At 37.9% G+C, this 22,406-nt stretch overlaps 1 protein-coding gene across 2 annotated transcripts in view; it reads right to left on the reverse strand.

Annotated features, from left to right (window-relative positions):
* mtus2a (microtubule associated tumor suppressor candidate 2a) overlaps window positions 1-22,406 on the reverse strand; it is a 105,884-nt gene that overhangs the window by 77,224 nt on the left and 6,254 nt on the right. The window lies entirely within an intron of this gene.

A 22,406-nucleotide genomic window follows, 5' to 3' on the forward strand; every position in this document is an offset into this window, starting at 1 on the left:
TTTTTATTTTGTCCGTTTTACCCTGGACACCCCCGTTTACAGACGTCGTGCAACCGCTTTTTTTTCAACCCAGCCATAAAACGAAGGTAATTAATGATATTCATTATTCAAAATGTCTGTCATTTTTAGCTTAGAATCATTCATTGAGGTCTCATATTTCGGTTTGAACAAAAGAAAACACTTAAAAAAATTATTCACTCACATATTTTAGACTTTTAAACAAATTATGTCACAATGAAAAAAATGGCTTCTGTAAAAAAAGTCATGGATATCTACCTCATAACTATCGCTTAATTGTATTTTTTTTGTTACTGTCGCATTTTCTCCGATATATTAGATGATAAATAATTGATCCAAACAAAAAAAAGTAAAAAAAAAAAAAAAAGTTGAAAATGGTAAATATATGAAAAAGAAAATCTCGACCACTCCTTGATGTCTGCGATTTCTGCATCACGACCCTTGTTGTATTACCATGTTTCACACACAAAATCCCCCCAAAATCCAGGCCATTCACAGCTGTGTCTTTACACTCAGTGATACATGCTACATGGAGTTTTTGGATCGATACAAAGTAAGTACGTGACAATATCTCGTTAAAGTCATGGCATCTGTAATTCTGTTCTCGCGTGCGCTCACCTCCAGATAGGGTTTTGCTGTTTAAAAAACATTAAAAAAAAAAAAAAAAAAAGCCCTCCAGCTCAAAATGTTTCTTCCCCCAGAAAATTGAGATTTTAAGCTTTCCAATGATGTATCACACATGCATAGCGGACAATTTTGAAAGTTGGCTAAATTGGGGGTCTCAGAGTGGAACTTCAAGTCACCTGAGTGTTTTCCGCCGTAGGCATGTGCTATAGGTAATGGTGGATGGATGTTAGGTAGAGTTGTCTGATAATGACTTTTTAACCGATAACCAATATCCCGATATTGTCCAACTCCAAAAATCCGATGTCGGTACCAAACCGATACCAATATACTGTATTTGGCCCGAGTATAAGACGGCCCTGATTATAAGACAACCTCCTCTTTTTCAAGACTCAAGTTTGAAAAAAGACTTTTTGAACACCAAATTAATTTTTATACAGAAAATAATTACAGCGCATCTGAAACACATAATTATAACAATAAATTTGAGAGAAAAAGCATGTTATTTTGCCTCATTCAAATCTTAATATCTGAACATTTAAATATGTAAACTAAAGTGCAATCACATTCGTAAATGAATGGCTTCTGGTTTTTGAAATGTAAATAAACCAATCTATTGTGATAAAACAACAAAATTGCAAGAACTGCATTAACCATCAAAGTGAAGTCTAACTGTAACTGTAGTCTTGAAACAAATCTGAATAAGGAAAAACATTGCAATAAAATAATGCAAACTGGTTAAACTTGAGAGTAGCTGAGATCTGTCATGACAGAACATCGCTTCAATGATATCTGGCGCCATCTAGTGTCGTGAATGGGGAGAGTAGCTGAGATCTGTCATAACAGAACATCGCTTTAATGATATCTGGCGTCATATAGCGTCGTGAATGGGTATAATGTCTAGACCGCGAAAATAAGACGACCCCCTCTTTTTCAATCTTATTTCAATTAAAAAAACACCGTCTTATATTCGGGCCAATACGGTATATTGGCTGTCGCGTGTTTGGTTGGGTTCGTGTTTGGTTGGGCTCGCGTGCGGCTGTTTGTGATTGGGCCCGCTCAGGTGGGGGGTCCCGGTCCCGGGATTGGCGGTGGGGCGGCATAGGGTCGGTTGCCAACGGGCTTACACTCACAAGGGATTTACACCATTACTGGGTTCTAGAGCACAGTGCTGATTTGTGTACACTGTACCCCTCCCAATCACTTATCTTATAGTCTCCTCCACCCCTCATGCCCTTCTTTCCCTGGTCAACAGGCCCCGGAAATACATCTAGCTGACGATAGCACCAACATATTAATAGTTAGTGTAGGCGTTCAATGTTTCTCCTTCATAAAGCATAAAAATGGTGGTGCAGTTCTTCAAGCCCATGGAAGTCATACAAAATATTAAATTTGGATCTCACAGTACCACTACCTAATTCGCTTATGTTATGTAACGTATTTTTGTATTTGAAGTAGATTTTTGTTGAATTTTCACACTACTTTCTGTAGACGACATAACTTTTGTCTTGCCAAAATTTGACATTTATGTCTTCATTAAATGATAAATCTTTTTTCAGTGAAACAAATATACTTTTTTACATTCAGCATCATTTGGGAGGGTCTTAGCTTTCACATGAGTCATTTCTGAAACCAATTGAATAATTAAAAGTCAAGTTATTAGCAATTGTTTCTACAAAATGGATACGCGACAAGACTTTTGTCAGGGACTGTACAATGGCGGACTATGGCACATTTTCGTCTCGTTCCAGGGTGGATACACTGCCCTCTGGTCTGCCTCATTTCACATGGCTGAATCCAACTGCTCCCTGTTAAGACCAATGTAAATTAAGTTTTGGTTTGAGCTAATGTTTTTTATGCATTCATAATTTAGTTAATAGGCATATTTAGCCGCTTTTTGTGGGAATATATATCTGAACCATTTGCTAAGAGCATTGTAAAAAAAAGTTAGCATTTTTTAGCATTTAAGCTAGCGGACTTTTGCTACGTATGTTAGCCAACTGTTCTTTTGTTGTACATAGATCCTCATTTTTTTGTTTTTTGTTGTTATACCGTTTGAGGCTCAGCTCAGGTATTTTAATTTTTCATGTTCCTTATCCGATTACTCGATTATTCGAACTATTTCATCGATTAATCGGCTACTACAATAATCGATAGCTGCAGCTCTAGTCTCGTTATGTTTTAGTGTCCCAAGACGCGTTTTTAGCTCGTTATCGTCTTGTCATTGTCATGAAAAAATTGTTCGCCGACGAAATGTTATCGTCATCATTAACAAAAAAAAAACAACACTGCTCATTAGATATACTTGTTTTTTTTTTTTTAGCCATTCAAATTCGGCAGGTTTTGTTAAAACTCTTTTATGTTTTGCGTCATCCTCTGGTGTTTACAAGCATTCGTTAAGAATCTACTAGAACTACAGTGAAAATCATGAGTTCAGAATGTAAAAGCAAGAATGTTACAGGTCCATACATTCTAAATGAAGGCATTTATGTGACAAAGTATTGACACTGAGTGGTATAAAGGAAGGAGCCGAGTGTGGAGAGAGGTGAAGGTTAACTCAGGAACAGTACAATTATCTACTTAGACTGAAGCCACTCCAGAGGGACTCAAAGGGGTGAAGAGGAAGCAAGAGAAGAATGTAAAAATGATTTGTAATGAGGTTTTCCCCTTCAAGACACACTGAAATAAGGACTACAGATTTATTTGTATACACTTATGCGGTGTGTGGCGGTGAATAAATATTTGCATGTTGCGAGCAGGCGAAAACATGCGAATGTTGAGGAGCAGTAACACCAGCTCAGTGTGGATAAATCCATGATCTCTACAGGGGGGTTAACACTTTCCTCAAGAGGAACATATGGTTGATTCTCCCATGAATCGCTTGTGTTCAATAATAGAATACGCTACTTGTTCTGCAACAAAATACAATGCACATTTTTCTGCATGCTATGCTTTCATTGAGTGACAGCATTCAGTTTACAAAAATTACGTAAAAGCAGCCACTGATGCCTGTGGCCACTGTGAGTCTTTTGAGCAAGTGTTTCAAACTAGGTCATTTCAGGACAAAGCTCTAGATATTGTTGCATTTCTGATATTTTAAAATGTGTTGTATTTGGATCACAAACTGCTACGAAATGAGGAACAAATCCTGTCAGTCGACAAGCGTGTACACAAATTGGGAAGCTCATCAGCCAGTCTAGCTGACTGCTAATATTTAACTTCAGTTGCTGCACACAAACAAATGATTAACTAATTAAAAGAGCATACTGAGAAATAAGCAGGGCACTATTAGGATGCATGGAAGATACCACAAGTGAGTTAAGGGGAAAATTTACTGAGATGACATCGTGGCTGATCAATTTTTGCGTTGATGCAGCGCTGGCGGCTGTGCTGATGACAGCATCCTTCGAGGGCTTGCCCAAAGATTGCGTCAATCTGGTGAAAATCCGAGAGACAGTGAGAACGAAACATGCTATTTGGTATGTTGCAAAATTGATTTTGCCATGTGGCATTTTGTGGGGGTATGTGGCGAAATAGATTTTGGCAGTTGGCATTTTTGGGGGGCATGTTGTAAAATTGATTTTGCCATGTAACATTTTTGTCAATGCGCAGTAATGGTAAGTGTATGGTCACAAATCACAGCCACACATGTGTTTCTGCCATTTAAAATGAATGGAAGATTTGGACATGCATGGCCGTCAATGGCATGGACGTGCATGTCCTGCATAAATGCCATATACCAAAAAGCCATTTTGCCACAAAAAAAAAAAAAAAAAAAAAAAAAATCCACATGTCCCCCCCCCCCCAAAAAAATGGCACATGCCCCAAAAATATCCACATGCCAAAATCCATTTTGCCACATGTCAAAATCCATTTTGCCACATGGCAAAAAATGCCACAGGCCCCCCTGTACCAAAAAAATCCTCATGCCAAAATCCATTTTGCCACATACCCCAAAAAATAGCACATGGCAAAATCAATTTTCCACATACCAAAAAAATGCCACATGCCCTCCCAAAAAATGCCACATGCCAAAAAAATGCCACATGCCAAAATCCATTTTGCCACATACCAAATGAAATGCCACTTGCCAAAAAAATGCTACATGGCAATATCAATTTTGCCACATGCCCCCAAAAAAATCCACATGGCAAAATCCATTTTGCCACATACAAAAAAATGCCACTTGCAAAAATAAAAAAATGCTACCTGGCAAAATTTGCCACATGCCAAACAATGCCACATACCAAAATCCATTTTGCCACATACAAAAAAAAAAATGCCACTTGCAAAAATAAAAAACGCTACATGGCAAAATCCATTTTGCAACATGCCCCTCCAAAAAAATCCACATGCCAAAATCCATTTTGCCACAAATTAAAAAATGGCACATGGCAAAATCAATTTTCCCCATACCCAAAAAAATGTCATTTTGCCACATGCCAAAATCCATTTTGCCACATACCAAAGGAAATGCCACATGCCCAAAAAATGCTACATGCCAAAATCCATTTTGCCACATACCAAAACAATGCCACACGGCAAAATCAAATTTCCACATAGCAAAAAAAAAAAAAAAAAAAAAAAAAAAGCCTTATGGCAAAATCAATTTCTCCACATGCCCAAAAAAATGCCACATAGCAAAATCGATTTTGCCACATGTTCTCCCCACTGTACAAAATACCACTTTCGTTCTCGGCCCTGCTGATCCTTTGCACGAATACAAAATGCAACCTGACCTATGATATACATTTTCTTGTTGAGATGGCAAAAATGCATCAAAGCTGAATTTAGGGCTGCAACTAACGATTATTTTCATAATCGAGTAAACGGATGAATGTAACTTTTTTCGATTACCTTCACAATTTACCTTGAAGTTGTTTTAGTTATGTTGTAAGTAACAACGAAAACAAAATAGATGACTATCGTAATTTTCGGACTATAAAGCACACCTGACTATAAGCCACCACCTACCAAATTTGACACGAAAACAATATTTGTTCATAAATAAGCGCACCGGACGATAAGCCGCAGCTATCCTCATTGTATTATGGGATATTTACGCCAAAAGATATTAACCAATACCACTTTATTTGACAGTAGCATCATAAGCCTGTCATAAGACCAAATGGCTGCACGCTTCATTGCTTCAAGAGGCTTCATTTAGCCATCACTGCTTCCTTGGGGGATACAATCAATCTGCTGCCACCTGCTGTCAACACTGTTGTCGTCCAACATGCCTTCTGGCATGCATTGCAGTGCTACAGATGTAAATAACAATCAAAATTCATGTTCTGTGCTATTTTTTTCTTCAGTTACTCATCTAGTTGTTTCACAAATCGCTAGCTCTGGTATTCTGTAACACTTTATTTGACAGTGGCGTCATAAAACTGTCATAAGACCATCACAATTATGACATGACACTGCTATGAGCATTAATGAATACTTATGACCGATGTCATTTTGTGTCATCTGGCAAATTATCTCACTTTTGAAGCGATGTAAAAGATCCGAGCTGGACAAAAATGGAGTTAGTGACATAATTTGCCGGATGATACTTAATGAAATCTGTCATAAGCATTCATTAATGCCCATGATAGTGTCATGTCACAAATATGACGGTCTTCTGGCAGTCTTATGACGCCGCTGTCAAATAAAGTGTTACCTATTAACCCAAATGAATCAGCAAATAAGCCGCACTGTACTATAAGCTGCAGGTGTCAAAATGAGGGGAAAAGTAGCGGTTTATAGCCCGACAATTATGGTATTCAAAAATAATATTTTAGTACAGCTTCCTGACTTAACTGTAGTCTATAACTGTATCTATTATCAAATTGTTTGGCAGCTAATTTATTAATCGATTATCGTTCCAAAAGTAAAAACAGACTTTTGTTCATGTCCTGCATTGACTTACAAAAATATAATGAAGAAATCTGATAATATTTAAAAACTGAGAAGTGATAATGTATGTTATAATTTCAAGAATTTAGACAAGTTTAAGGTAAAAAGAAGGCCCTAAACGATTAAATGGTTATCAAAATTGTTGTCGATTAATTTGCTATTCGATTAATCGATTAATTGTTGCACTTCTAGCTGAATTAAACAATAACAATATACAATATATATGGCGGAAAACACTCAGGTGACTTGAAGTTCTGCTCTGAGACCCCCAATTTGGCCAAATTTCAAAATTGTCCGATATGCATGAGTGATACATCATTGGAAAGCTTAAAATTAGGGCTGTCAAACGATTAACATTTTTAATCGAGTTAATTACAGCTTAAAAATTAATTAATCGTAATTAATCGCAATTAATCGCAATTCAAACCATCTATAAAATATGCCATATTTTTCTGTAAATTATATATATATATTCTGTAAAATAAATTGTTGGAATGGAAAGATAAGACACACGATGGATATACAGTATATACAGTGGGGAGAACAAGTATTTGACACATTTGGCAAATACTTGTTCTCCCCACTGTACATTCAACATATGGTACATAAGGACTGTAGTGGGCATTTCACTCTACTGTCATTTAAATCTGTCTATGCTGTCCTCACTCCGAAGCGTCTACTTTTTCCAAAGCTAGACAGCTAGTGAACGACGCCTTAATAATCAGACTTCTTCCTTTTTCATCTGATTTATTAATAAAATAGCCTCAAACCATTGTCCTCTTTAGACCGTCGTAAAACTACAACCAAAAAAATTACACAAGCATTGCATTAGCAACAACGTTAGCTTAGCACGCTATACAGGTTCACTAAACATAAACAAAAAGCGTCTCATACAAAAAATAGAACATTTCGCTTATTAACATAATATGTACATTCTATACAACAACCATACTTACGGACAAATCTTGTCCAAGGATCATATAAGCACAACATTACAACATAGGCGTCAGCCCGAGACGTCGTGCAGCCATATTGAACTGGCAAGAAAAAAAATAAACCATGTCGCAAAGCGACCACAAGAGTTCACTGTTAGACAGCACAAAAAGCCTGCTGTAAAACTTACCAAAAGGCAGAATACTGTCTGAGCGGGACATGTACGTTAATTGCATTAAATATTTTAACGTGATTAATTTAAAAAATTAATTACCGCGCGTTAACGCGATAATTTTGACAGCCCTACTTAAAATCTCAATTTTCTGGGGGAAGAAAAATTTTGGAAAGGAGGGCATTTAAAAAAAAAAAAATGTTTTTTAAACAGCGAAACCCTATCTGGAGGTGAGAGCACGCGAGAGCAGAATTACAGACGCCACGACTTTAAAGAAATATTATCGCGTACTTGTTTCGATCCAAAAACTCCATGTCGCATGTATCACCGAGTGTCAAGACACAGCTATGAATGGCCAAAGCTGGATTTTTGGGGGATTTTATGGGTGAAAAATGGTAATATAACAAGGGTCGCGATGCAGAAATTGCAGACATCAAGGAGTGCTCGAGATTTTGTTTTTCATATATTTACCCTGTTAAACGCTTTTTTTCAATCTTTCTTTGTTTGGATCGATTATTTATCATCTAACATATTGAGAAAAATGCAGCAGTTACAAAAAAAATACAATTTAGCGATAGTTATGACGTAGATATCCATTACTTTTTTACAGACGCCATTTTTTTCATTGTGACGTAATTTGTTTGAAAGTTTAAAATACGCGAGTGAATTATTTTTTAAAGTCGTTTTTTTTTTTTTTTTTTTTTAATGAAATATTAAACATCAATTAATGATTCAAAGCTAAAAATGACAGACATTTCGAATAATAAATATAATGAATTACCTTCGTTTTATGGCTGGGTTGAAACAAAAGCGGTTGCGCGACGTCTGTAACCATGGGTTTTCATTTTCAGGGTAAAACGGACAAATTAAAAATAGTTTGGAGCTTAATGCGCCATGAATCTGCGATGGCAGCATATAGACATATAGTTCTAACAAACACAACAGTTGTTTTGGCTTAAAATACAGCAGTTTCTTTTAAAGAGGAGTGCAAGAGCAGAAACTGCTTTTTCAGTATGGTCCGTGTTTTCCGCCATATGCTTTCAGAGTTCAGGGTCTAGGAACTGTAAAAAAGTGTAATAAAAATGATTCTTTATGTATAAAATCGTGGTAATGATGATACAATATGTAGGTTTAATCATGTATTATTGGTCTTAAGCATTAGATGAATAAGGTAAGCACATATACAGTAAAAGAAATATTTTCCCCCCTTGCACGACACCTATGCTCTCCTGGGAGAAATATAAAATGCAAAAAAAAAAAAAAGAGCAGTCCTGCTTCGTTGTCATGGCAATACCAACCATGACAATGACAGAAGTCTTCCCTAAGTGAGAAAGGTCAGTTCCTGAAAGAGACGGTCCCTTTTGAAGGTGAGTGACATGCTTTTAAGCTCATGCATATTGTACATACTGTTGTGCATCAAAGGCGACTCGCAATGTCACACATACATCTCACAGGTCCAAAAATAGTGAAAAGCCTGTATTTCTAACAAGAGTTACAGTCAACCCGTCAAAGAGTGGCCCTGTTCATGTTGGTAGTCTATAACCGCATCCCTGAGGCGATGAAAACCAGAGCCAAGTCTTCTCACAAGTGTCCAAAAGCATGGTGAGCATCTGGGCTGTCAGAGCTAAATTTCGACACATCTCAAAGGAAATCAAATGGAACCAGCAAGTAAATAGAACAGCATATAAAGATACTGCTTCTTTTCTTTTACATGTTATATTTACATTAAAGCAGAAACTGATGGTTGAGATATGTCAACAATTAAAGATACTCAATAGGAAGACTACAGCAACTAATGTATATTAATAAAACATCTATAGGATGCGCTACACAAGACTGTTTTTGAATTCAGACCACATGAGCAGACTGAAGAAATTAATGAATGCAACTTCCCATATAGACTGCTAATCACACATACATAATCTCCCTCATTAACTGGAAAACACGTTTTCAAGTGATATTCGAGCCAAGATGTTTTTGTACTGTGGCTAACCATTCAGAATGTTTGTAGTGACACTTCAAGATGAATCATATTATACAGTGATCCCTTGGAAAGATATATGAAAGAAATATGGCGGAAAACACAGACAAGACTGAAAAAGCAGTTTCTGCTCTTGCACCCTTTTTTAAAATAAACTAGGGCTGTCAAATGATTAAAAATTTTAATCGAGTTGATTACAGCTTAAAAATTAATTAATCATAATTAATCGCAATTCAAACCATCTATAAAATATGCCATATTTTTCTGTAAATTATTGTTGGAATGGAAAGATAAGACACAAGATGGATATATACATTCAACATACGGTACATAAGTACTGTATTTATTTATTATAACAATAAATCAACAAGATGGCATTAACATTATTAACATTCTGTTAAAGCGATCCATGGATAGAAAGACTTGTTCCTCTTAAAAGATAAATGTTAGTACAAGTTATAGAAATGTTATATTAAAACCCTCGTAATGTTTTCATTTGAATAAAATTTGTAACATTTTCAATCAAAAAATAAACTAGTAGCCTGCCATTGTTGATGTCAGTAATTACACAATGCTCATGGGTGCTTAAGCCCATAAAATCAGTCGCACCCAAGCGCCAGCAGAGGGCGACAAAACTCCCAAAAAAACACAAGTAACAAGTGGACATTGCACTCTGCTGTCATTTTAATCTGTTTGAGCGGGGCATGTGCGTTAATTGTGTCAAATATTTTAACGTGATTAATTAAAAAAAATAATTACCACCCGTTAACGCGATAATTTTGACAGTCCTAAAATAAACTGCTGTATTTTAAGCCAAAAGAACTGTTGTGTTTGATAGAATAATGTGTCTATATGCTGCCATAGCAGATTCATGGCGCATTAAGCCTCCAAACTATTTTAAATTTGTCTCTGTTTTACCCTGGAAACACCCAGTTTACAGACGTTGCGCAACCAGTTTTGTTTTAACCCAGCCATAAAAAGAAGGTAAGTAACTATATTTATTATTCAAAATGTCTGTTATTTTTAGCTTAGAATCATTAATTGATGTCTAATATTTTTTGGTCCAATATGGCTCTTTCAACATTTTGGGTTGCCGACCCCTATCCTAAACCCACAGCCACCGCTTAAAATTATTACCATCAGAACAAAACAAACAAAAACAAAAAAATAATTATTTTCCATAAAAAGCACATGTGTATGACTTGTATCATGTTTACGTTATACACACACTCTCTTTCTTAACACAGACAGTTGCCAGAGAGAGAAAAAAAACACACCAGGTTTTACCACCGCTAGACACACTAAACACGCTGGAGTTACTCTTGTAGCTGGTGGGAAATGTTCATGACAGTGTTTACTAACCTTTAATTTTGTATCAATGCGAAATCATATTATAGGTATTGCCTCCTCGGCAGCCACCCTCCGCAAACATGTTTTACATGTCAGTCTATATATAAACCGATTTTTTTTTTATTGACACGGCCACGTTGTGTTGAAGAAACGTATGCGGCGATCCGTTGCCGACCATTACGGTACGTGACGTCTCCATTTTGTTTCGGTAATACTTCACTCTGATCGGCCGAATGATTTTGTCTGTGTTAAATTCTGCTTTTTTCACTCTTCATAAAGCACAGAATTTAGTTTCTTGAACTCATTTGAGTCAACGTTTATTGCAGCTCCGCAACTCGGACCATAACAAACGTAACAACACAGACTTCCTGTGTGTGTCCGTCAACTATATCTGTCCCTCAGAAAACTCAAACCCAAATAACAATAGTTCCTATTGTTACTGTCGTGTCGACAGCGATGAACTCTCTCGGATTTCCGACTTAGGTTCTCACTTTCATTTTACCGTATCAATCCATGGAAGAAACATTTATTCATCAAGATGAAACGAGCAAGTTATACAGCAGCCTTTAAAAGAAAAGTCAAATCTGTTTTGTTTTTTCCTAGATTCTGGTAAGTTGGAGAAGTTGTCAAATCATATTATTACCGTAAATATTGTCAGTTTATGGTAATGTTTTGAACTACCAATATGCTATGCTTGTGCTGTGTTTCACCATTCAGTCAAATGACATTTCTGTATCTGTACACGAGCTCTGTTCTCTTGTATTCTTCTATTTATTGGTGCTAAAATTAGGGTGCGCGTTATAAACGGGTACAATAATTTCCCCTAGATTTTGCAAGTAAATTTGGGGTACGCATTATACACGGGTGCGCCTTATATTCGGGAAATTACGGTATCACCAGTTTTATATTCTGTATAGTTGTCGTAGAAGAGAATTTGCTAATCACTTGAGTTACATTGATACACTAGAAAGCCCCTTTATTTTTAGGACACTGTTTAGGAATCACTGCCTTCAACCATAATTGTGATTCACACAGAATGCAGCTCAGAGAAACCCATTGTTCCACACAAAGCTGCGCACTACCACTTGCTCCAAACACATTCTTCTTTCATCGCCTTTGTTGTGGCTCCGGTAGCACATGTGGATATTACAGAAGCCATTTGTCTTTGGCACTTTGCTTTATTGCTGTCCTCCCCACCCCACTGGAGAGCAGACAGGTTCTCCACAGTGTGGTCCCAAGGGGGAACCCCTCCACCCCTCCTCTGCAAACGTACACTTGCACTTCTGTCGCATCTCCTCTGTTTCATCCACACTCTCAAGGTGTGAATTCCGCTTAGAGCAACAGAGGAGATGCAAATGGAAGAAAAAAAAATGAGCATAACCATAATTTATGGCTGTGGAGTGGTCGCACATGACATAATTAGATTTAGCGCATGCGCTTACATAAAAATGCTGTGTAGCACTTATCCCTCGACGTGTTCCTCTCTCTCCCTCTAGCTACTGCACATACTTTACAGTAGAGTGTAGTACTGTATATCCGCTTGTAATTAACCTCTAATGACTCTCCTTTCATCGATGTGTATTTTTAGACCATTTCCTATGGCTCAATTGGGTGTGAAATTTGTGTTTCAATGGCAGCATGGCAATCGATGGTCTCGAACGGAATTCTACCGAACAAAATGTGCTCGCCTTGTCATCAAATATAGAAATTCCATCATTACACGCATCGATTTTGATGTTCTTACAGTCCACCGGTAAGCTAAAGCTTAGTGAGGAATAAGCTAGGCTTATTCATACAGCATCACCAGTTGTCCCTTTCAGGCTGCCTCAAAAGCTGAAAGATACGCTTGAAGAAGACACAATAGATACAGTAAAGGGTAGCTATGGCTTTTGTGTTTGTGAAATAAGATCTGGCAGGAAATGTATTGGATTATCGGGAAAAATCCAAAGTGAAAGTCCTTTTAAAAAATGAAGTTTCGAATACCCTTTAAAAGTAATTACAGTGAGGAGGAGAAGCATTTGCACCCCTTATGATTTTGCAAGTTCACCCACTTAGAAAATAGGTAGAGGTCTGAAATTTCAATCATAGATGCATTTCCACTTATAGAAACAATCTAAAAAAAAAAAAAAATCCGGGAGTCACATTGTATGATTTTTCAATAATTGATTTGTAATTTAATGGGGTCTATCAGTATTAGTACCCCTTAGAATTAGTAATAATTATGACACTTAAAGAGTGGTCGGTCTACTTTCAAAAAAGTCCATCTTTAACCCATTAGTAACCACCCACCTACCACCCATTTGAGCTCATTATTGTCACCTCTGCACCCCTCAGTCAGTCATAATCCAACTGCTACCATGGGTGAGTACAGAGAGCTTTCAAAAGACAGCAGAGAAAAAAAATGTTGAACTTCACAAAGCTGGAAAAGGCTATGGCACAATTGGAGCAGCTTGGTGAGAATATATCAACAGTTGCAGCAATTGTTAACAAAACTGAATAATAATAATGATAATGTACCTCGGACTGGGGCTCCATGTAAAATCTCTCCTTGTGGGGCATCACTCAAGATGAGAAAAATAAGGGCTTAGCCTAGAACTACACGGCAGGAGCTGGTCAATGACCTGAAGAGAACCGGACGACAGTTTCAAAGGCGACTGTCGTTGGAACACTACGGTGCAATGGTTTAAAATTATACATTCCTCAGAAGGTTCCCCTGTTGAAGTCAGTACATATGAAGGCCCGTCTGAAGTTAGGCAGGGAGCATCTAAATGATGCAGAGCTGAAGGTTTTGACGTGATGGTGGTAGATAAAATATGGTCATGAAAGAAAAGATGGCATACATTCATTGGAGTGGGAACGGTAATTCAAAAAGCAAAGTATTTGAGAGCCACTCATTTTAGTCATCTCAAAATGTGTGCCTTCGTATAGTTTTTGTTGACGAAAATTCAAGACTTATTCCGTCTAGTTTTAGTCGACGTTTACTAAAAATGTTTTTGTCTGTAAGATTTAATTAAAAAGTACTTCCAAAATAAATAAGGGTTTCCGACTATTTTGAATTAACATTGACAGACGAGCACATATTGTAGCGTCTACAACAGTGGTTCCCAAACCGTTCCTCAAGACCTCTGTGGGTCCTGGTTTTTGTTCCTACCGATCGAGCACAGACCGTTTAACCAATGAGATTTCTGCTAAAACAAGTAGCACCTGACTACAATCAACTGATTACAATAATAAAACACCAGATTGGTACACATGTGCCGTCCTGTTTTGTTGGAAAGAAATCCAGCGCCCACAGCGGACCCGATGTGAAATAGTTTGGGAACCCCTGGTCTACAAGGACAATGCCCACTTGGTGATAAAACACACTCAGCAGGAAAACACTGCATTATTTTCAACGAATTACTGTATATTACTGTATATATATATTTTTTAAATAAATAAAAGTAATAAATAAATATATAAGTAATAAATAAATAAATAATAAAAGTAATTATATATAAATATATAATTACTGTATATATATATATACACCCTAATTTTCGCACTATAAGGCGCACCTGACTATAAGCCGCCACCCACCAAATTTGGCATGAAAACGACATTTGTTCATAGATAAGCCGCACTGGACTATAAGCCGCAGCAGTCCTGCATTATGTATTATTATTATGTATGTATAATGGGATATTTACACAAAAAAAGATATTTAATGGTAAAACTTTATTTGACAGCGTCATCATATGACTTATAAGACCAAATGAAACACCATGAAGCTTTGAACCAATTGGCTTCATTGCATCAAGAAGCTTCATTTGGCCATCACTGCTCCCTTGTGGGAGACAGTCAACCTCTGCTGCCACCTGCTGTCAACACTGTTGCTGTCCAACATGCCTCCATAAATGCATTGCAGTGCTACATATGTAAACAACAATCAAAATCCATGTTATGTGGTAATTATTTCTTCAGTTACTGTTCCAGTTGTTTCATTAATTGCTAGTTATAGTATTGGGGAACACTTTTTTGACAGTGGCGCCATAAGACTGTCATAATTATGACATGACACTGTCATGAGCATTAATGAATGCTTATAACAGATGTAATTTAGTGTCATCCGGCAAATGATCTCACTTTTGAATGGATGTAAAAGATCTGAGCTGGACATAACACTTCACGACATCTGTTATAAGCATTTAGTAATGATAGATAGAGATAGATAAACATAGTGTTATGTCATAATTATTGCGGTCTTATGACGCCACTGTCAAATATAGCGTTACCTATTCACCCAAATAAATCAACAAATAAGCCGCACTGGACTATAAGCCACAGGATTCCAAATAAGGGAAAAAAGTAGCGGCTTATAGTCCAAAAATTACGGTATGTATATATATATATATATATATTATATATATATTTTTTTTTTTACATAAAATACCACCACCAACTGAATAGGAAGTGACTCAAAATCAACAGGAATTTGTAAATGCCCTAACATGAACAAGAAGTGAACCGTAAATCCCTACAAAAGTGAATGCAACCTGTTGGGTCCTTTTTTGTTTTTTTCCTTTTTAAAAACGATTCATCAATTCTTGGTGGGAGCATCTCGATAACCTTTGTTGCTACAAAGTATTGCGATGCCTCACCTTTCAGGTATATTAATACACCCCTATTGTGTACCTTAATGGTATTAAAAAGATTTTTTTTTTAAATGTTTTTTTTAAGATGTCTTTGACATGACACTCGTATTGTTTGTTATCCAAATCAGGAATCGGGTTATTCTGGCCGTATGAATCGGGCTTCATTTCTAGAATAAAATCCCTCCTCTGTTGCACTTTCTTTATATATGATAAGACAGAGTTAATGAGGGAGGCTGACATAATCAATCCTATTTCCATCCCCAAAGAAACCCAAGAATCGACCCTGTCCCCCACTCTTTTTCCTCATTCCGATGCGTTTTTGTACCTCAGGGGAATTCATTCATCATCACGTGGCAGGCACTAACAGGATTTGGGGTTAGAGTAGGTGTTCATACCTTGATGAATGAGAAGGAAGTGGAAATTGGATCATCTGCAATGAAAGCTGATTTATTTCCAAAGCACACGCGAGCGGGTAACGTCCTCAGAAGAATGCATCAGAAAATACTCTGAAAACAGCAATAGGATTGATTTGCTGGAGTAGATGAAAAATCGCCACTTACGATCACGTGAATGAAGGGTTGCCTCTTTGCCATTTACACGTCTGCTTAAAATGTCTAGCTCATTAATTGGTGAAACTAAGGACGCATCAGAGTTAAATTGGTGTGCAGGTACATGTGTACTTTAATCAGGTTACAGTTCTCTAATTAATGTTTTACTTATGTTATAGTTTATTGTATCATTCACCTGTTTCCCTGAAAATGTAATTATTTTACTGCAAGCAGTCAAAACTGCATTTTTAGTTTATCAATATTCAGTGTTGGGCACGTCACTTTAAAAAAGTAATTAGTTATGGTTACTCACTACTTCTTCCAAAAAGTAACTGCGTTAGTAACTGAATTACTCTATAGTAAAAGTAACTAATTACCAGGGAAAGTAACTATTTCCGTTACTTTAAAAAGAAGTTGTTGTATGCCAAAGAATTTGAAATTCTCTGAGCAGTATTCGATTCAGTTCAATAGAGAAGAACAGACAGGTAGTTGTGTTATCGAACCTTGTAATATTTATTGCACCTCACCAGCAACAGATTTATCCTACACTTGAAGTGAAACAAAAATAAACAGATTTGAATTGCTTACCACAGATGTCAACAAAAGCTTTGTGTCGGGACATAAATTACACTTTACATGCACGTTCCTTCCTTTAATTTTGACCAACTTGAAATACTGTTTATATCTCCACCTCGTAAAGGACAAATTTTCCTCTGAATGCTCTGCCATCATATCCCACTGCATCTGTTTTGCGTGTGTTTGCCGCACGCGTTGTTCGAGTTTGTGTGTGAAAACACCGGCTCTGAACTACGTGTGCTATTAGGCTCTAAAGTTTACGTCACAGAATGGGGGATCACGTGAGATTTGACAACAAGGCAGCCATATTGGAAGCAGGTCTGGCTCGCGGGACATTAAACTTTAACTTGCCAGTTCGATAAAGAGACAAACTCGTTACTAAGGCGAAGAACAGATATGTGATCAAACTTAAGGATGTGAACAATGTTGACTAGGGTTGCTCCGATCATGTTTTTTTGCTCCCGATCCGATCCCGATCGTTTTAGTTTGAGTATCTGCCAATCCCGATATTTCCCGATCCGATTGCTTTTTTTTTGCTCCCGATTCAATTCCAATCATTCCCGATAATTTTTCCCGATCATATACATTTTGGCAATGCATTAAGAAAAAAATGAATAAAACTCGGACGAATATATACATTCAACATACAGTACATAAGTGCTGTATTTGTTTATTATGACAATAAATCCTCAAGATGGCATTTACATTATTAACACTCTTTCTGTGAGAGGGATCCACGGATAGAAAGACTTGTGACTTTGTATATTGTGACGAAATATTGCCATCTAGTGTATTTGTTGAGCTTTCAGTCAATGATACTGTGGCCATCCCAAATGCATGATGGGAAGTGGAACCATGACTGTGCGTAGTGCTACCAATTGATATAACTTCTCTGCATTGGGAAGTAACATAAGGTGTTAAGACAAAGATCAATTGCCACCTTGCTTCCCCACATTGCTTCCCATGATATTTTTAATCATAGGGAGAGGGATTGCAAGGCTTGAGCCAATTATTAAAAGGCTCCACAAGCTGCCAATATTCACTCTACTCAGTTTGCGCTGCCTTTTATCTCTCTATATAGGTAAAACGGCGTCATTACAGATTGAGCGCGACAATGAGTGGGTCGTGCAGCGCATGAATTAATTGCGTTAAATATTTTAACGTGACACATTTTTTAAAAAATTAATTGCCGCTGTTATCGGGATAAATTTGATAACCCTACTTAAGCCTAAAGACTCTGGATGAGTGTAACATATTATGTCTGTAACGTTAAATACAATTAGAAAACGTTTTAATTAAAATATGTATATACAGTATATATTTAAAAAAAGGCATGGCCGATATTTTTTTGCTGATTCCGATACTTTGAAAATGACGTGATCGGACCCGGTCGATCGGCATCTCTGATGTTGACCCTTACGAGCAAGCCGAAGACAAATGGAGTAAAGATGTTGACGGGCTTCCACAATTACGCGAATTGGACATTCTGCTGTATTTATTGTTTGGTATATGCTTCTAAACTCATCAGCGATTCCGAAATTACAAATCGCTACAAAGCTACGAACAGTTTTGCTGCGGATGGGTGCAGGACCTGCACATTATGACCGTATCAAACGGCAAAGGTAGGCTATGTGTGTTTGCCATTTTCATTGCCATGAACTTGAACACACCCCAAGTCTTGTATGACAAATAAACAGAGCAGAGTAGACTCGCTACGGCTGGTAGTTTCTTCAATTTATTCAAAGTAAGTATCGCACCGCTTTTGACCGTCAGTAACCGTAACGGCGGAAAAAATAATTAGTTAGATTACCCGGTTTTTGAAAAAATAACGCCGTTATTCCCAACACTGCCAATATTTAGAAAATTTTAATTAAAAGTTCTACATGTGTATCAATCAATCAAAGCTAATCTAAGCTAATTAAGGGCTTGGCTTATTGTTTACTATATGATTATTGTCCAAAACAAAAGCTGTTTTTTTTCCCATCAAGGTACAGGTACTTGTGTTGCTGGCTGGATGGCTTCCAACACCGTCCATGAAGTGGGCTAGTCTCTCAATGACTCCCGGGCTACTCCCCTCCCCCAGTCCGCCCCTGTGAACAGGTCCCTATCCTCGATTGTTTGTTGCGTGCAGCTTTTTTAAAAGCATAGCAATTATTCTGCTATGCACCGCGTGAAATAAATAGAAGCAAACTAAAAGAAACGACAAATAAATTAAAGCCACAATAGAATTGGGCATGTGCGTCCATGTGAATTTTATGGATTTATCGAGCATTGCAGACCAGGATGCAGACTGGGGGTGTCATGTGGAGAAGTTGTTCATGCACGGTGGCTCGGGATTGTTATTAGCAAAGCCCCTCCACCCCTGGAGGAAAACCATTAACTCTCACATGGCAGTAAGAAGAGACAAAGGAGTTCAAATGCGCACCTGATTCAGAAGGATTGCAGAATTGTGTGGGATTCGATTTAGGACTGTGAGGGAGTTACATTTACCCAGACAAATGTACCTAACAGTCAGACAGAAAGCATGAAATGTGCAGACATAGAATGGATCAATTCTATAGCATGAGTCACGTCTTTTATTCTTAGAATTGCCTGAACGACAGGTACTGTGCAGAGAAAGAAAGAGCGTGTGGTAGAATTTTCTCTCTCACCTTGTAATGTGCAAGTGTGTGTGTATACAATGAGCAAGTGGCAATGAAGCCCCAGGGATGTGGGGGAGGGAGAGCTGGCAAAGGATCAGCGAGAGGTGAAGGCAAACTATAGAGTGAGCTGAAGGTTTTGGCGTGATGGTGGTAGATAAAATATGGTCATGAAAGAAAAGATGGCATACATTCAAAAAGCAAAGAGCAAAGTATTTGAGAGCCACTCATTTTAGTCATCTCAAAATGTGTCTTTGTCTAGTTTTTGTTGACGAAAATTCAAGACTAATTCCGTCTAGTTTGAGTCGACGTTTACTAAAAAGTAAAAATGTTTTCATCTATAAAATAAAATACAAAAACACTCCAAAATTAAACAAGGGTTTCCAACTATTTCGAATGGACATTGACAGATGAGCACATATTGTAGTGTCTGCGAGGACAATGCCCACTTGGTAAAAAATACGCACTCAGCAGGAAAACAGTGCATTATTTTCACTGAATTATACTGTGCTGGACACCACGAACTGTATGTAAAAAAGTTGTCCGAGAGTTTAAGAGGACGCGCGCAGTTAGCATTAGCCTAATGCGAACGCAAGTGTTATGCTAACGCTTCGAGTTCCATTTAGCGTGGGATGATCACTCAGCCCAGACCTTTAAAGGCTAAAGCCAGGGGCGTCACCAGAACAAGGGGGGCTTAGCCCCCAGGAGTTGCACAGGATGTAAGTGAACGTAGTGTACAAGCACAAAACTTCACATACAGCTAAGAACTATATATATATATATATATTATATATATATGTATGTATAATGTATACAGTCCCTGACTAAAGTCTTGTAGCTTATCCATTTTGTAGAAACAATTGCTAATAACCTGACTTTGAATTATTCAATTGGTTTCAGAAATGGCTCATATGAAAGCTAAGACCCTCCCAAATGATGTTGAATGTACAAAAATATATTTGTTTCACTGAAAAAAGATTTATCATTCAATGAAGACATAAAGGTCAGAATTTGGCAGGACAAAAGTTTTGTCGCCTACAGATAGTAGTGTGGAAATTGAACATAAATGTACTTCAAATATAAAAATATGTTACATAACATAAGCGAATTAAGTCATGGTGCTATGTGATCGAAATTTAATATTTTGTATGACTTCCATGGGCTTCGGCAAGGATTCATCCAATTTATTGATGAAGTCATCAGGAACATAAAAAAAAAAAAAAAAAAAAAAAAAAAAAAAGCAGTCTTGCATGCCTCCCAGAGTTCATCAACATTCTTGGGTTTTGTCTTCCATGCTTCCTCTTTCATCTTACCCCAGACATGCTTAATGATGTTCATGTCTGGTGACTTGGCTGGCCAGTCCTGGAGGATCTTGATCTTCTTTGCCTTGAGGAACTTTGAGGTAGAGATTGAAGTATGCGTTGGAGCACCATCCTGCTGCAGGATTTGTCCCTTTTTATGGTTAGTAATGTAAGAGGCAGCTAAGATTTGTTGATATTTCAGACTATTTTTCTCTCAGGGTGCAAACAATTAAAAAACAGTGTGACATTTGCCAAGGCCCACAGCCTGTCAAAGGATGGACGCTGGAAAAGTGGCAAAAGGTGGATTTTTCAGATGAATCTTCCACTGAATTACACCACAGTCGCCGCAAATATTGCAAGAGACCTACTGGAGCCCGCATGGATCCGAGATTCACTCAGAAAACAGTGAAGTTTGGTGGTGGCAAAATCATGGTCTGGGGTTACATCCAGTATGGGGTGTGCGAGAGATCTGCAGGGTGGAAGGCAACATAAATAGTCTGAAATATCAACAAATTTTAGCTGCCTCTTACATTCCTAACCATAAAAAGGGACAAATTCTGCAGTAGGATGGTGCTCCATCGCATACTTCAATCCCTACCTCAAAGTTCCTCAAGGCAAAGAAGATCAAGATCCTCCAGGACAGGCCAGCCCAGTCACCAGAAATGAACATCATTGAGCATGTCTGGGGTAGGATGAATGAGGAAGCATGGAAGATGAAACCCAAGAATGTTGATGAACTCTGGGAGGCATGCAAGACTGCTTTCTTTGATGTTCCTGATGACTTCATCAATAAATTGTATGAATCCTTGCTGAAGCATATGGAAGTCATACAAAATATTAAATTTGGATCTCACAGCACCACTACTTAATTCGCTTGTAACGTAACATATTTTTGTAATGGAAGTACATTACATTTTTGTTCAATTTTCACACTACTTTCTGTAGGCAACAAAATGTTTGTCTTGCCAAAATTTGACCTTTATGTTTTCATTATTTTTGTACATTCAACATCATTTAGGAGGGTCTTAGCTTTCATATGAGCCATTTCTGAAACCAACTGAATAATTCAAAGTCAGGTTATTAGCAATTGTTTCTACAAAATGGATAAGCGACAAGACTTTTGTCAGGGACTGTATATGAACAAGTGGAATGAATTGGATAGCGACACACTGAAGGGGCTCTCTACGTTACTCTATGAAGTCAGTGGAAACTGACAGATTGATGATGATATTTAAAGTTAATAACGACAAGTTATATTTTTATTGATTTAAACTAATATTCTGGTAAGTTCATAGTGAATATGTCTCAGCATTGTTTTTTTAAAATAAAACAACACCAAATTATTTAGGAGGGCTTAAGAATATTTAGGAGGCCTAACGACGCCACTGGCTAAAGCAACATTGCATATTCCCCTGCCTCCGCCTTCCCCTCTCTTCTCTGACTGCATATTTGCCCTGTGCTCTGTCGCGGAACGCTGGCTGGGCGACCGTGTATCGGCTGGGTGTTGCCTGCACCGGCGGGGGACCCTACCCTACCCTGGGCTTGGTGGGCCGCTGGGGGTCCCGTGGCGTGCCGTGATGTGCCGGTTGGGGGGCTGCAGCTGTGGCTCGTGGACCAGGTGGGCGGGCCGGGGTGGGGGTAGGCGTGGGGTTGGTGGTGCATCCCCTCTTGCCGTCCCTGAAGGCCGGTTGATGGGTGCGCGGGGTGGCCCGGAGGACAACCTTGGACC

The sequence above is a fragment of the Corythoichthys intestinalis genome, chromosome 18 (assembly GCF_030265065.1).
Source record: "Corythoichthys intestinalis isolate RoL2023-P3 chromosome 18, ASM3026506v1, whole genome shotgun sequence".
Classification (NCBI taxonomy): Eukaryota; Metazoa; Chordata; class Actinopteri; order Syngnathiformes; family Syngnathidae; genus Corythoichthys; species Corythoichthys intestinalis.